Below are 16,219 nucleotides of genomic sequence, written 5' to 3'. Positions count from 1 at the left end.
AAATTTTGACTTACATCCCTTTTATGCCTTAGGAGCATTAATATCTTTAGCTCTAAAGATTCAGATAAACAGACAAAAAGAAAAAAAAAAATACAGTAATTTTAGTATTTTTCTGCTACCGTGCAATGTACCAAAACATTTAAAAAATGTCTTAACTTTTTGCGTTATAGTTTAAATAAGTAATTAAAATATAAAACAAAGTATTAAGAGACATTTCTAGGCAAAGGTTATTGTATAGCACAGCCTATAGTCTGCCTGCACAAATTACAGGATAGTTGTAGTATGCACTGCGGTGTTTGGTGTCTGAAGAGTAAGCAGGGGAGTTAACGGGGTGCAAGGGGTGCACCTCACCGGCACGGGGTGGTAGTTAGGCTTTCATTACATAGCGGTTTTTTTTCAAACTTTATTTGAGTTCTGTCATACCTGCGTCAAAACTTGTCGATGTCTAAAAATAAAATTAGTCAGTTTGGACTTTTTGCCATTATGTTAAAGTTCATATTATACTGTTTGGTTTCTTTAGTAAAATAGGGAGAGGTAGCAGTAATACAGTAAAATTTATTACGTATGGTTACTTCTGAGATTAAAAAACTAATTTTTGTCTGTATAGTAAGTATAGTAGTAGGTAGGTATTTTTTATAAGTAAAATAAAAAATAAAACACATCTAAACAATGCATTATGTAAAAGCTAGCAATGTTGGTACGTGTTCTTGTAAATATAAATTGAAAGTGGTACGTGTATATACAGGTTTTGTTTATGATGTTTTGGTATACCACATTTTTTTATTAATTTTAGAACGATACATTTTATTCAGTATAGGTAGGTATTTCTCTATTATTACATTTTTACATATATTTCTATAAAAGAAAAATAAAAATATAAAAGCAGTAGTCCTCCGGTGGAAGGACCCAGGCCGCCGATAGTTAAGGCTCCAGGCTGAAGTCTCCTCTCAATGCGAGCCGTTTCAAGCAACACTACCCTTAGAATCCGACCCTTTATCCAACAGTCAAGCGAGAGTTTCTTAAGGTTTTGGTCAAAACACTTCGCTAATACATCATTGACCGACACAAAAAGTGAAATAATTATTGTTGAGTATACATATCACATGCCGGTCATCTCGTGATCAAGATCTAAATATTTACTTAATTTTTCTTTTTCTGCCTTTACGACATTATCGTACTGTGGAACTGCAATGTCAATAATAATTGCTCGACGCTGATTGATTGGTGCATCGGGCTTATTGGCTGTAATAAACCTGTCAGGGCATAAAATTTTCAAGAAATGGCGTTGGTTATTATCTATAATAAGACAACTAATTTTCAACGAGGTCGTATCGAATAGCAAGTTATTATTGATGGATAATTCTGGCCACTTGGTTATGGTGTCTGTGGAAGTAAGTAATGTGTGTAATGGATTCTCCAGATGACAAGATCGGCCATGTCTGGAGATTTTTCATGATATGTTTCCGATAGTTATTGTCTTAATAACTTCGTTCATAATTGCACAGAAAATTCCTTCGGTTTCTCCAAAGAGGTTCCGGTTTTGTAACCAGGATATAGAGCTAGGTTGGCCTACATCTGGGTCTGTCAGAACTTTGTAAAACCGACCATGTATTTCTTTGCTCTTCCATACGGTCACATGGTCACTCATTACTATAGGCTTAAGCCATTTCTCTTTGCCTAAATACAGCGGTAAGTAAAGCTCTCATCAACAACAAAAACGTCTTTGTGAACTTTACGTCTCTGAGACTTTACGCCTTACGAGTATGGACATTTTTAGCGTTTAAAAAGCCGCAACCATGTTTTCGTCAGATCTCATCACTAACGATCGAGGTTGACGTATAACGTATGCTGTTAATAGTTTACGGACTTGGTGATCAAGGCAATTTAATTCCATTGAGTCCAACTAAAAATGCCGCAGGTAGGTATAGATATTTAAGGGCATAACCCAACTGTTAAAAACACGTACCTTGTTACCGCTAGATAGAGAGCTATTGAGAACTTTCTTCAGCCAGCCAAAAATCGTTATTAAAAAGTAATTAAAATATATAATTAATCTTTATTATTGAGTACCTAAGTAATCTTAATATATATAAATCTCGTGTCACAATGTTTGTCCTCAATGGACTCCTAAACCACTTAACCGATTATAATAAAATTCGCACACTGTGTGCAGTTCGATCCAACTTGAAAGATAGGCTATATTTTATTTTGATATATTAATTATTATATTTAAGAAAAAAATAAAGACGGCGGCGGCGGTACAAAGTTCGCCAGGTCAGCTAGTTTATTATAACGTAATATTTTTTAAAAATTTGAATAACTATTATTTTTGTAAATATAAAAGAAATCGATGTTGAACGTTTCTTTTGAAATAATTAATCATTTTATGTGATAAATTATTTGTTAAGCAATTCTGTTTTTTTTTTTTTTATACCCAAGAACAAAACAAATGGCATCGAGATAATTCTATTTCAAGAAGATCAAAAGCAATTGAAGTTCACGAAGCTAGAAGAAGTAATTTTTATGATTCATAAGTACCTATTACTTTCATTTATTATTTTAAATGGCAAAGTAGTAAGTCACAAAAGTTATCCAATAACAAAGAAATAGGTACAAAATATAACATACTTTTATAAAAGCGCAAAGCAATAGTTGTTACGTATACTCATAGTAGCATAGCAATAGTAGTTATGTAAACTCTACTGCTGCAAAATACCTTTTCGTCCTAATAAATGATTATTACAATATGACATTACTAAGTATCCCGCAACAGGAGACAGCTTGTTTCGTAATGTAAACGCCGCCTCCAGTCCCGACGGGAATGAATAGCATTAACCCATAAATCGCTTGAAAAATTTACTATACACATAAGTAGTTGAGTTAAAACGCAACAGAGTTAGTATATAACTACGTCAAATGCACGGATAAAATTAGATATTCAATAACGGAAAGGGGGGTCGGAGGTCCGCCATTTTGGAACTTCATTCGGGCGAGGGATACAGGCGAGGGGGACTGCGCATGCGTAAACTGAGCACCCGCACCCTGTCTGTAGGGCCGGGACCTTACCAAACGTGATGTCAAAAAACAAGTTATTCTCTCCCCTCATTCCACTAACCTAGTACGTCTTAATAATAGCGATTAATGATTTACGCCCTGATATCAGTGAGTCACCAGTGATGTGTTGTATCACCAACGATCTAATCACAAATATCCACAGGGAGTGCAAATCTCACGAGACGATAATCTTGTGAACAATGAGAATCAGTGGGTGATCTTCAAGTGATTTATTGCGATAACGAATACCGTCAATGGTGGTTTACGACGAATTAATTTAACAACTTTGTGTTATCTGAACTAATGCGTTAATTAGTACAAATAGGACAACTATTAATGTTCATGTTGTTAGTGTGATTTGCTTTGTATGGGCGGCAACTTAAGCGGTGACCAAAATATAATGGGATGACAGGAAATACGGATTCATGGAAAAGGTTTGGCGTCGAGTCGGGCTCCATTCCTCCCGAAAGAAAAGGGATGGAAGTGGAACTAGTAGGGAAGTGACGTCATCGGCCCCGCCGGAGGCTGAGTATCAAAACATCCACACATTACGAACAGCTGATTTGATAAGGCAGCGGCAAGGGGAGGAAAAATCAACGCTCCGTTCATCTTATATTATCCGAAACGGGGATAATTTTATCTTGGTTGAAAGGAGACGCCGAAGACGGCGCAGGAGCGGTACCAGGGCATCATCAGGAGGGAGGCACCATACCCCACCTGTGGAGGAAAATACTCGCACCGAACAGAAGCGTCGACCTCCAGCCAAACTAAAGATATTCGGCATTCAATGGCCGTTGCATTCGAGTGATTCGAGGCAAGTAACATAACAATTTTAAATTAGTATTATTAGTTCCTCAATCTTCTGCAGTTTGCTTGCCATGAGTACGGTAGGTTGCACGACATGATTACCACTCTACTTATGTAAACTTGCAATCTCGTTCGATGAATGCAACCAATCGAACTCGTTGCAGATCAGCAGTTGATTGAATAATGAGGTTTAATTACTTAATTAAACAAGCCTTTTATGGCTGGTCGTACACGAAAATTGAATATCAATGATTTACATAAACTATTATCGCTTTTAAAATATAAAAGATAGATTAAAACTAAACGAGTTTTTAATATATGTAGGTCATTGTAGGTACGAATCCGCGTAATTATATCTATCTTGCTATTACAAACTTTAGCTTTTATCAAAGAACGTCTTTAAATACGTCTTTAGTATGAAAGCAGCTAAAAAAAAAAAGACTGTTAATAAGCTTAACTTATTCTTTTTTTGTGTTAAAACCATTGATGATTATTAAAAAAACTGTTAGAAATTGGCGTCTTCTTTGTTATATCTTTGTTCCCAAAAGAATTTTTGAGGTCTTTATATATTTATGTTTATATATAATAAAATTGAAAGCGGTTTTAGAGATAGTTATTGAACAAATAATAGAAGATTTTATGATAGCAATAAAAAAAGCATCTAAAAGAATGGTTAAGAATTTTTTATTTTCACGTCGGTTTTTAAAAGTGATCCTGGAAAAAGCAATTCAGATGTCACTTTTATTTTTTTTATAAAAGCAATTGTAATAATTACGGAGTTGTTTTTACCGTAGTTTTACATATTGATGTTTTTAAATGTCGACTGAGAAAAATATTTGTCGGTCTGTCTGTCCCCATGCTATGCTACACGTACTTATAACTAGAGTAGTAATTATCAAAGTCAAATGGGATAAAACCGTGAACCTAGCTGTAAATATAATATAATTGGAACGAAGTTCCTTACGTTCGGCTTGACATTTGGCTGGGGGACCAAAAAGAAAAAAAAATGTGATACTAAAACCGTAAGAAAAATATATAACGGAAGTGACGTAATATCAGTCACACGACTGTATAATATGACGATTGTAAACCTAAAATATTATTATTATTATATTGTTTGATTTATTTTATGGTATTTTTTATTTTCTAAAATACTAAATTTCCTAAATACTTTTATGTACTAAATGTAATTAAAAACCAATCAACAAAATTTAAAAAAAATCAAGAACTAGAAAATATATATAAAATTCAACATTTTTCTTCAAATTGTGTTGCTTCTATACTATCCGAAGAAACTTCGTTCCTACCTGGTGTTCCATGACACCACATAATTTTTACATAATAGTGATCTATTGAGAAACTTAAAAATAACAATTGAACGGGATAATAATCCGAAAAATATTAGATTATTTGTCTAAATTATAGACAAAATTAATACAGGAAAACTAGGAAGGTTATGTTTGTAATAAGATAGTTAATTAATACAACATACATCTATACAAATAAATAAAATTGGAGCGTCTTTTTGTAATATTAAAATAACCGCTTTTTACTAAATCATATGTATGTACACGGTACATATACCAATAACATTTTTTTATAATTTTTGTCTGTCTATCTGTTTGTTCTGGTTAATCTCTGAAACGGCTGGACCGATTTTGACGGGACTTTCAGTGGCAGATAGCTCATGTTAGATTTTTTTATAACTGCGAACTGAACCATAATTATTTTGTTAAATTGTACGCAGACGAAGTCGCGGGCACAGCTTGTTTATAATAAGATAAATACTTAATGTTGATTTTTATAAAAAAACCGACCAATTACATAAAAAATTATTAAAAATATTTTTATTATAATATGATGTAACTAAAAAATTGTGCTTTTTGCAACTTTTACTTTATCTGTGCTGTTAGACGTTGCTTCGTATTAAATTTCAAGATTCTGAGTTCACGGGAAGTAACCCTGTAGGTTTTGATTCCCTTGCGAGTGTCGAAAATTTGCAGCATAAACGACTGTATCTTTTGATTGCTTTGGTTAACAAGTTTGATTTTAGCACAGCTCCAAGGGACAGTAGACTTGAATATTTGATATGAATTGCAGCTTGATACCTTTACGCGTTACTGAGAAAAAGGTTCTTGTCAGACAGACGGACAACAAAGTGATCCTATCAGGATTCCGTTTTTACTTTTGTGGTACGGAACCCTAAAAAAGAATTAGTTGACCCAGCGATCTTTGTAGGTACTGCCATATTTTTATATATCAATTCTTTTTCATTTTCCTTAATACAAACTGTGTCTTAAAAATAACGAACACAAAAAAAATATCTAATTTGTTTGAGTCGTTTGGAAATTATACGCATGCATACATTTTGGCGATTGATATAGTTATCACACACTGTGACATCAGTAAGATTTTGCTGGTCATAATTCGTTTTTATATTTACTTTGTTGACTTCACAAAGTCAATACTAACAAAATAGCTAGAACAGTTTTATTCACGTAATAATAAAACCTTAATCAGGGAAGTGTTAATGTTAATTTATAGTTAATATGTATTTTGCTTAAAAATCCCTGTTCCTTGACATAGTCATTTTTCATTTAATATGAGTGACGAGTTGTGAGTGTAATCTGAAAAGTGACTACAGTGCGTGTTCCGCCGAAAGTGTGCCGCGCCGAATGTGTGCCATACCGAAAGCGTGACGCACCAAAAGTGTGCCATACCGATAGCTTGTGGCGCCGAAAGTTTGCAGTTACGAAAGTTTACCGTACTGGAAGTGTGCCGTGCCAAAAGCGTACCGTGCCGAAAATGTATAAAAAATAATAAATTATTAATAATTAATTCGCCTCCTTACTCAAAAAACAGACCAAGATAAAACGAAATGAATGTAGATAACGTTAGCAATTTATCTGAGTTGCTATTAGTAGTCAGCGACCTTGCATAATTGCAATTTTCTTTCTTTTTAACTTATCGGAAAATGTACAACTTCAGTTATAACATTTAAGTTTTAAAATTTGTTATTAAATGTGTTAGAAACTCTTAATTAAAGTCACAAAATACTAGATATGGTGTATTAAGTTAAATTTAAATCATGTTATATCATCATGTTCAAGGTGTAGATAAAAGCTTATCTTTATAAGATGTACATAATTATAATGATGAATCGTAAAATGTTCTCATTTCAACATTGCTTACAATTTAATTTTGATAAGTATTCAAGTATGAAGAAAATTGTGATTTCTATTACGTATTGTATTTCATAATTATTCTTACGTTTCGATCTAAGTTAATTTATATAATTATATTTTAATATACTGTACATCTTGCATTTCAATTTTGATTAAATAATAAAATAAATCAACTTATAATAAATGCTCTGAGCTCAACGTTCCGAAGTAGTTCCGAGATATCCTGCGTTCAAAATGGAAAAACATGGCATAAACATCACATAATCACACAAAAGCTCAGGCAAACATTTGTACGTTCTTTATACAATTTTGTCATTTGTTAGGCCCGAACCGCTTGGTATTATGACCGCAGCACTTATACGTCAATTGCATTAATATTGTATGGCTGTATGCGACATTAATGATATGTACCTTATCCATATGCTTGTATTTTTATTTTTATCCTTATTCCTCTGTTTCGTTAATTAGTTAGTCGAAATATAACCTATAGATAAAGGTTGATATCTAATATGTGCGTTACGAGTACATAATATGCACTTAAAACTTTTGCGAATTGTCTGAGGCACAGAATAATTTGAATAATTTACTTGTTTCACTAACACATACCTTGTCTTTAGCATTATTAAAGAAAAATTCGATTACATTTAGTAGTAATTAATCACATTGATTCGATATAATTACGAGTCAATAAGTTAATTGTAAGGAAAAAGTTAAGGAAACTTTTACTGTTTCTCATTTAAAATTTAATATGTTAGTTAATTAATTCTTGGGTTTAATCGCTTTCAGTTGTATTTATCATTTTACACTAGCGACCCGGCCCGGCTTCGCACGGGTGCAATGCTGATACTAAATATACTACAGGATGTCTTTATTTATAGTGTGAAGCTAGCTTATAGCATAGTTATTAGCATAATAACAACAACATTCAAATATGCGTCGTTAGATTACACGTTTTTACAGAATGCGTTGAAGAAATAAAGGTTCACTGCTCGTTATCCGTAGGTGATAGCGTGATAATATGTAGCCTATATGTTGACCCGACTTCTTAATAATATTCATGCCAAATTTGAAGTAAATCCATTCAGTACTTTTTGAGTTTATCCCGGACATACATACAGACAAATAGACAAAAATTCTAAAAACTATATTTTTGGTTTCGGTATCGATTGTAGATCACACCACAAGTATTCTTTAAAAAAAATATTTAATGTACAGTTTTGACTTTCCTTCCATTTTATTATAATCGCTAATGCCATCCTCGATGGAAAGATTAGAACAGGAATTGCGAGTTAAAAAGGTTGAGCTAAAATAATCAGAAAAAAGATTGCTGATTCCTTGCCCATCACAACATGACCTACCTTGATAGGACATATTAGAGGGAATTGAAGAACTGGTCCGCATGCTTTTATTGAAAGTCCAAAATGCTTTAGGATTAGATGCAATTGAGTTCTTGATATTAGATAGATAATTAGGATAAGATATAGATATGTTTCTTGTCGTGAAAAATCACATTGTCTAAAACCATATCTAGTGTAAAAGTTTTTTAACTGCAGTATTCTTATTGAGTAAACTTTTATTCCCAAGTAGCTGCTCGGACAGACTTCGTTCTGTCAAAAGTTAATAGTAAAAATCAAAGGTTTTTTAAATTTATTTAGTGTAGTATTAAAACCTTCCGCGGGCCTTACGCTTCAGCTTGTTATATCCCACTACTGGGCATAGGCCTTTTTCCCCACGTAGCAAAAGGATAAGAGTTTAATCCACCACGCTGCTCCAATGCGGGTTGGCGGATGGCAAACACTAAAAAAAAGAAATTAGCTGAATTGGTCGATCTATGTCTCGAGTTATGGCGCTTAGCACCATTTATTTTTATTTATATAGATAAATTATGATTATAACATTGGAGAACGGCGAATTCATAAAATGTAATAAAGATTGATTTGAAAAAATATGGTAGCTGCTGGCAAAAGGCCACAGATAGACACTTTTGCTCAATTTAATGCAAATGAACTAAAATACAGTATTCAAAAGTACACATAAAGGTGTACTAACTAATAGTAATCCCTTGCGGTTCCAACTTTGTTGAATTTTGATGTCTGTCAGAATAGTTCTCATTTACAGTAAGGAACTGTTCTGTACCCTAAGCCGCAATGTAACATTATAGCAATAATAATAAAAATAAATTGATATTGCAGAATTCTAATGGTGAAAGGATTATAAAGTAATTTTAAAGATTTTATTGATAATACCTATTTATATACTATTACACATTTTATATAGAATAGGAGAACTGTGCATATTCACTATCAATTATTGATACTGTTATAGCAAGACATTATACTTATCATATACTTAATTGTGTTTGCTAGCAAACGAAAAAACTGACTTACGTTGTATTACATCGACAAGTAATACAACGTAAGTTGACGAAAAAAAATTAACAAACGCATTAGTCGTCACTACGATTTGCGAGGATTCCTCTTAATTTCTCTGGGATGCCATCATCAGATCCTGGTTTCCTTATCATGGTACCACCCTTGGGATATCTCTAAAAAAAAAAAAATATTAAAATCGGTTCATAAACGACGAAGCTAGCCCCGAACATACCTACATAAAAATATTATATATATATACGGTCGAATTGAGTAACCTCTTCCTTTTTTGAAGTCAGTTAAAAATTTAGGCTAATGCAACTAAAATGTAATAGGAAATTTTCAACCAATAATTGTGTTTGCTCGCAAACGAAAAAAAAACCGACTTCAATTATATCGACGAGTAATAAACGTAGATCGACGAAAACAGTCAAGTAACTACGCGTTATCAAAGATTACTCAAAAAGTAGTTATCAGATCTCAACAAAATTTATATGTGACCACATGACAAACATCAGCTTTTGATTAAATTAAAAATTATTAAAATCGATACACCCAGTAAAAAGTTATTGCGGATTTTCAAGAGTTTCCCTCGATTTCTCTGGGATTCCAACATCAGATCCTGGTTTCCTTATCATGGTACTAAACTAGAGATATCTTCTTTCTAAAATAATTGTGTTTGCTCGCAAACGAAAAAAAACCGACTTCAATTACATCGACGAGTAATACAACGTAGATCGACGAAAAAATAGTCAAGTAACTACGCGTTATCAAAGATTACTTAAAAAAGTAGTTATCAGATCTCAATAAAATTTGTATGTGACCACATGACACACATCAGCTTTCGATTAAATTAAAAATTATCAAAATCGGTACACCCAGTAAAAAGTTATTGCGGATTTTCAAGAGTTTCCCTCGATTTCTCTGGGATTCTATCATCAGATCCTGGTTTCCTTAGCATGGTACCAAACTAGGGTTATCCCCTTTCCAACAAAAAAAGAATTATCAAAATCGGTACATCCAGTAGAAAGTTATGCGGTATAATACAACGTAGGTCGACGAAAAAAGCGTCAAGTAAAAACGCATTATTAGATATAACTCGAAAAGTAGTTGTTAGATCTCAAATAAATTTAAATGGGACCAATTGGCACACATCACCTTTCGATTAAAACAAAATTTATCGAAATCGGTCTACCTGGTCAAAAGTTCTGATGTAACATACATAAAAAAAAAAAAAAAAAAAAAAAAAAAAAAAAAAAAAAAATACAGTCGAATTGAGAACCTCCTCCTTTTTTGAAAGTCGGTTAAAAAAAAGAATTATCAAAATCGGTACACCCAGTAAAAAGTTATTGCGGATTTTCAAGAGTTTCCCTCGATTTCTTTGGGATCCCATCATCAGATCCTGGTTTCCTTATCATGGTACTAAACTAGGGATATCTACTTTCCAACAAAAAAGAATTCTCAAAATCGGTACATCCTGTAGAAAGTTATGCGGTATAACGTAAATATATAATACAATATATATAACTAGAAAAGTAGTTGTTAGATCTCAAATAAATTTAAATGGGACCAATTGACACACACCACCTTTCGATTAAAAATTTTTTTGTCGAAATCGGTCCACACGGTCAAAAGTTCTGATGTAACATACATAAAAAAAATACAGTCGAATTGAGAACCTCCTCCTTTTTTGGAAGTCGGTTAAAAAAGGGAAAGGAGACTCCACATTACAATATTAGTAGAGATCGATAAATAATAAAGATAACGTTTGAACAAAACTTTAACAACTTTCAGGCATACGTCGATAACTCGTCGTTTCTGTCGTGGTCGTCGTTCGCGAGAGGATAACGAGCTCTATCGCTCCAACAGCTTCAAGTTCGAGCGGTTCGCGCGGGAACAGCCAGCTGACGAGTTCAGCACCGGATCACAGGTAAACTATATTAAGACTTGATGAAAAAATATACGTTTTTATTGTCTACTGATTTGTTTCTATTTTAGCTTCTCAGAAAAATGAAATTACTAAGATAAATGTTTTTTTTTAAACGAAGCGGTAGCTCAATACAAATACACATGAGCATAACAAAAGATACAAATTTAAATAATATTGTGTTCTTGGTACCTACGAGTTTCGTGTATCTACAAATTCGTAATAAGTATAATATTATATATTCAAATGTCTACACTTAGCGATAATTTGTTATTTTGACATTCATCATCATCATCACTTCAGTCTATCGTAGTCCACTGCTGGAGATAGGCCACCACAAGTTCACGCCAAAAATGGCGTAAACTCACGTGTGTTGTCCATAGTCACCACACTGGGCAGGCGGGTTGGCCACCGCAGGGCTGGCTGGCTTTGTCACACCGAAGACGCTGCTGCCCGTCTTTGGCCTGTGTATTTCAAAACCAGCAGTTGGATGGTTATCCCGCCATCGTCGGTCGGATTTATAAGTTCTAAGGTGGTAGTGGCACTGTGTTATCCCTTAGTCGCCTCTTACGACACCCACAGGAAGAAAGGGGGTGGCTATATTCTTTACTGCCGTAGTCACACAGCGTATTTTGACATAACAAACGACTAATATATTATTTATTTTATCTAATATATAAAATTCTCGTTTCGCGGTGTTTGTAGTTAAACTCCTCCGAAACGGCTTGACCGATTCTCATGAAATTTTGTGTGCATATTGGGTAGGTCTGAGAATCGAACAACATCTATTTTTCACCCCCCTAAATGTTAAGGGTTGTCCACCCCTATTTTTTTAATTTCTAGATAAATAATTTTTTTTTAATTTTTTTTCAACATTAAAAAATACATATAACCCTAAATTTTCAACTCTCTACGATCAACCCCTATTTTTAGATAGTGTTTAGCGGCAAGACAACGTTTGCCGAGTCAGCTAGTATATTATAAATCTTAGAAGCAAAAGTAAATTAAAAAAAGTGTATGTTCAATTCACACACGGCTGAAGTGAAACTTCTGAAAAGTAGTTTACGAGATTTTTTTTTAACGAAAATATAAAATACCTACTGTGTAATGTATTCTATCTCATTCCCTCCTATACATTTATGTGTTTGTTTCTTTATCATAACGAATTTTAGTTTCATCGGGTTTCAAATCCGAATGATTGTAAAGAAGTTTAACTTCGTAAAAGTGTTTTTGTGCAATTCACATACGGCAGAAGTAAAACTTCTGAAAAGTAGCTTACGAGAGATTTTTTTCGGCGAGAATATAAAATACTCTGTAAAGTATTCTATCTCATTCCCTCCTATACATTTATGTGTTTGTTTCTTTATCGTAACGCATTTTCGTTTCATCGAGTTTAATATCACGACGATTCTAAAGAAGTTTTGGTTAAAAAAACAGTAAAATTCCTCAAGATTATGTGACACGCTTCTATGAATCATCCCAAGCTTGAATTGAGATCCTTAGAAATTCCTCTAGACTTACGAAGTGTTTTGTCGTCGTGTAAGGATGCGTTTACCATGAAAGCGTTACCCACTTATCTAGATGAGTCATCTCGCCTACAAAGGGCTCGTTTCATGGTCTGCTTGCTCGCCTTGAGATTCTCGGAAGTAACTTTTTAATGTACGCCGTAAGTTACATAAAAATATAATGACTTATTTTGCGACGTTTTATGTCATTCATTTGATGTAATAGCCTTCAATAAGGCCAAACAGAGCTCAGATGATTACGCCCGTGTTATGTAGAATAGAAAAATATAGAGGACCTGTTCAGCTTACAACCTTTGTTAAGTTGGATATATAAGAAAAAAGCAATATTTACTATAACTCTTTTCCTACAAGTTAGAATTGTACTGACGTTTTGTCTTCATGGGACATTTATTTGTCAACGTATTCCATGTGTGTAAACTTAAATTACAAGTAAAGTGATCAAATGCTACCTGTGACTGACTACCTGTATTAATGTATTGGTTGCGATTTTATTTCTTTGCTTAGATCCCAGTCAAATCTGGTTTTTTGTTGCAAATAATAATATTAGATGGGCAATAATTGTATGATGATATGATTTATAATTTATGATTTATGATAATTGTTCTCAAACAATAAAAAAACCGATTTCAATAACGTAGACGAAGTCAATCAAAATACGCATTATTTGGAATAACTAGGTAGGTACTTGTCAAATCTTGCTTGACAAAAAAATATATAAACTTACCATAATAAGCATCAGCTTTTGAATAATAATTGTGTTTGCTTGCAAACGAAAAAAAAACCGACTTCAATTACATCGACGAGTAATACAACGTAGATCGACGAAAAAATAGTCAAGTAACTACGCGTTATCAAAGATTACTCAAAAAGTAGTTATCAGATCTCAATAAAATTTATATGTGACCACATGATAAACATCAGCTTTCGATTAAATCAAAAATTATCAAAATCGGTATACCCTGTAAAAAGTTATTGCGGATTTTCGAAAGTTTCTCTCGATTTCTCTAGGATTCCATCATCAGATCCTGGTTTCCTTATCATGGTATTAAACTAGGGATATCCTCTTTCCAACAAAAAAAGAATTATCTAAATCGGTATATCTAGTAGAGAGTTATGCGGTATAATACAACGGAGGTCAACGAAAAAAGCGTCAAGAAAAAACGCATTATTAGATATAACTCGAAAAGTAGTTGTTAGATCTCAAATAAATTTAAATGGGACCAATTGGCACACACCACCTTTCGATTAAAACAAAATTTGTCGAAATCGGTCCACCCGGTCAAAAGTTCTGATGTAACATACATAAAAAAAAAAAAAAAATACAGTCGAATTGAGAACCTCCTCCTTTTTTGGAAGTCGGTTAAAAAAAGAATCATCAAATAGGCCGGTACACCCTAATTTAAAAGTTATAACATTTTTTTTTATAAGTCAGTTAAATATAGTTTTATAAATGTTTTAAGATATAAAATAAAATTTCATTGTTATTAAATTAAATAAGAAATATAATAGAAAAAAAATTACTGGTTAAAAGGATACATATTATTTTAAAATTATGTTTGAGTTGTAGGACATACAAAGTCCTTTCTTTTACAGTCTAGTCTAGTAGTCAGTTTACCCTCATGTTTGTCTTTTGTCCCAAAATAATCGTTGTGGACTATTCATTAAAATAAAAAAAGTTTTCAAATATGCGGGCGTGAAAAATACTAAAAAAACATCACGTGTGGACGGCCCGTATAGCGTTTATTTCTAGTAAAAAAATTGTATATTTTATTTTTAGTAATAATAATAATATATATAGCCATATTACACGTTTAAATATTGATATCACTAATATAAGAATTTTTCTGATTTTATAATTTTTATTAACTTGCTAGCGCCATCTCTTGGCATCTGGGAACACCACGACATTTATTTTCCGTAACGAGATATGAAAAAGTTATACTATTTGACGATAGGTGACGCTTGTACTGCTGGTCTGTTTTTCTCTCAGTACGAATAGATGGCGCTGTTTGAAACAACCTAATAAATAAATTTTGTTTGTTTTTAATTTTGATAATTTTCATAACACGGTGTGTGTATCCCATATCTATTTGTAGGTAATAAATTATATGCACATGTAGCGTTTAGGAACTGGACACAAATATTATGCGTTCTATCAATTATATTACTAGGTGACAGACAACCTAACGAAAAAAAAAAAAAAATTCTTTGAATTAATTTTGTTACAAAAAGATTAACTTTTTTTCTTAGTTTTCTGATATAACAATCTAATAAACAGTCGTTTTGAAATACATGAATATATTTTAAATTATAGAGAAATGTGTTTCGTTTGATAAATTTGTGAATATTAATCATTGATAAATAATAATATTTAAACAATATTGATTTATAATTTAATTATTTAGGACTATTAAATTATTTAGTTCTTTTGTCAAATAAAAACAATTTTTTGTTTATGTAACGTATTATACTACTAACGAATAAATTATTTTATATTTTAATCTTCTTTATTTGAATTCAGGTATATTTTTTATTGCACTAAGAAAACAAAATCTAACTACATTTTAGTAGGAATACTTAATTCTCTGTGTATAATGGTAGTGTTGTTGTATGTACATTAATTTTTTGTACTATGATAAAAATATATAAATGAAAATAAAAATTGGTTTATTAAATGCTTGTTATAATCGTATGACATTATTTATAATGTCACCAATAAAGTTATTATTTTCTTTCGTGGATTCCCCATAAACACAAAATCTTAAAGGCATCAATTTTACTACAATTAATTTCCTTGACAGCCCTCACGCCCTATATAAATCACGTTATTCCCAGCGATCGCGATTGCCTCATCAACATACTAATGCGTTGCGCCAGATGTTCCCTGCCTAATGAAATCGGCTTGACTGATATATTAACCATTTTCATACTTTCATTTTAACATTGAGTGGAGTATGAAGTTTTTTTGTGCAATTTTGTTTTTAATTTAATATTTTAACATTTAAGGATATTTTTTTTTTTTAATTTTGTTACAGAGATTTCAGTCTTTATTGAATTTAAATTTATTATTTTTTGATGTATACAACTGTTGAACACAATAAGCTTTTTTATTAAACATGTTAAAACATCATTTTAAAATATCAATTATTCCTCTGTGCCTTAATTTTAAGCCATCTAATCGGTAATGGTGTACTCTGTGGTTTGTGTGTCTGTTTTATCATATACTTAAAAAAACTACTTCTATCGTTGATTTTCTACATTATACTTACATATTTAATTAAAAGATATATGCGTTTTAATTATTTTTACATACCTACTTTTCTTAAGTTTTTTTCATCTTCTAGATAAAAA

The sequence above is a fragment of the Melitaea cinxia genome, chromosome 13 (assembly GCF_905220565.1).
Source record: "Melitaea cinxia chromosome 13, ilMelCinx1.1, whole genome shotgun sequence".
NCBI lineage: Eukaryota > Metazoa > Arthropoda > Insecta > Lepidoptera > Nymphalidae > Melitaea > Melitaea cinxia.
The sequence above is the reverse complement of the archived record's forward strand: the minus strand, read 5'-3'. Positions refer to the sequence as shown.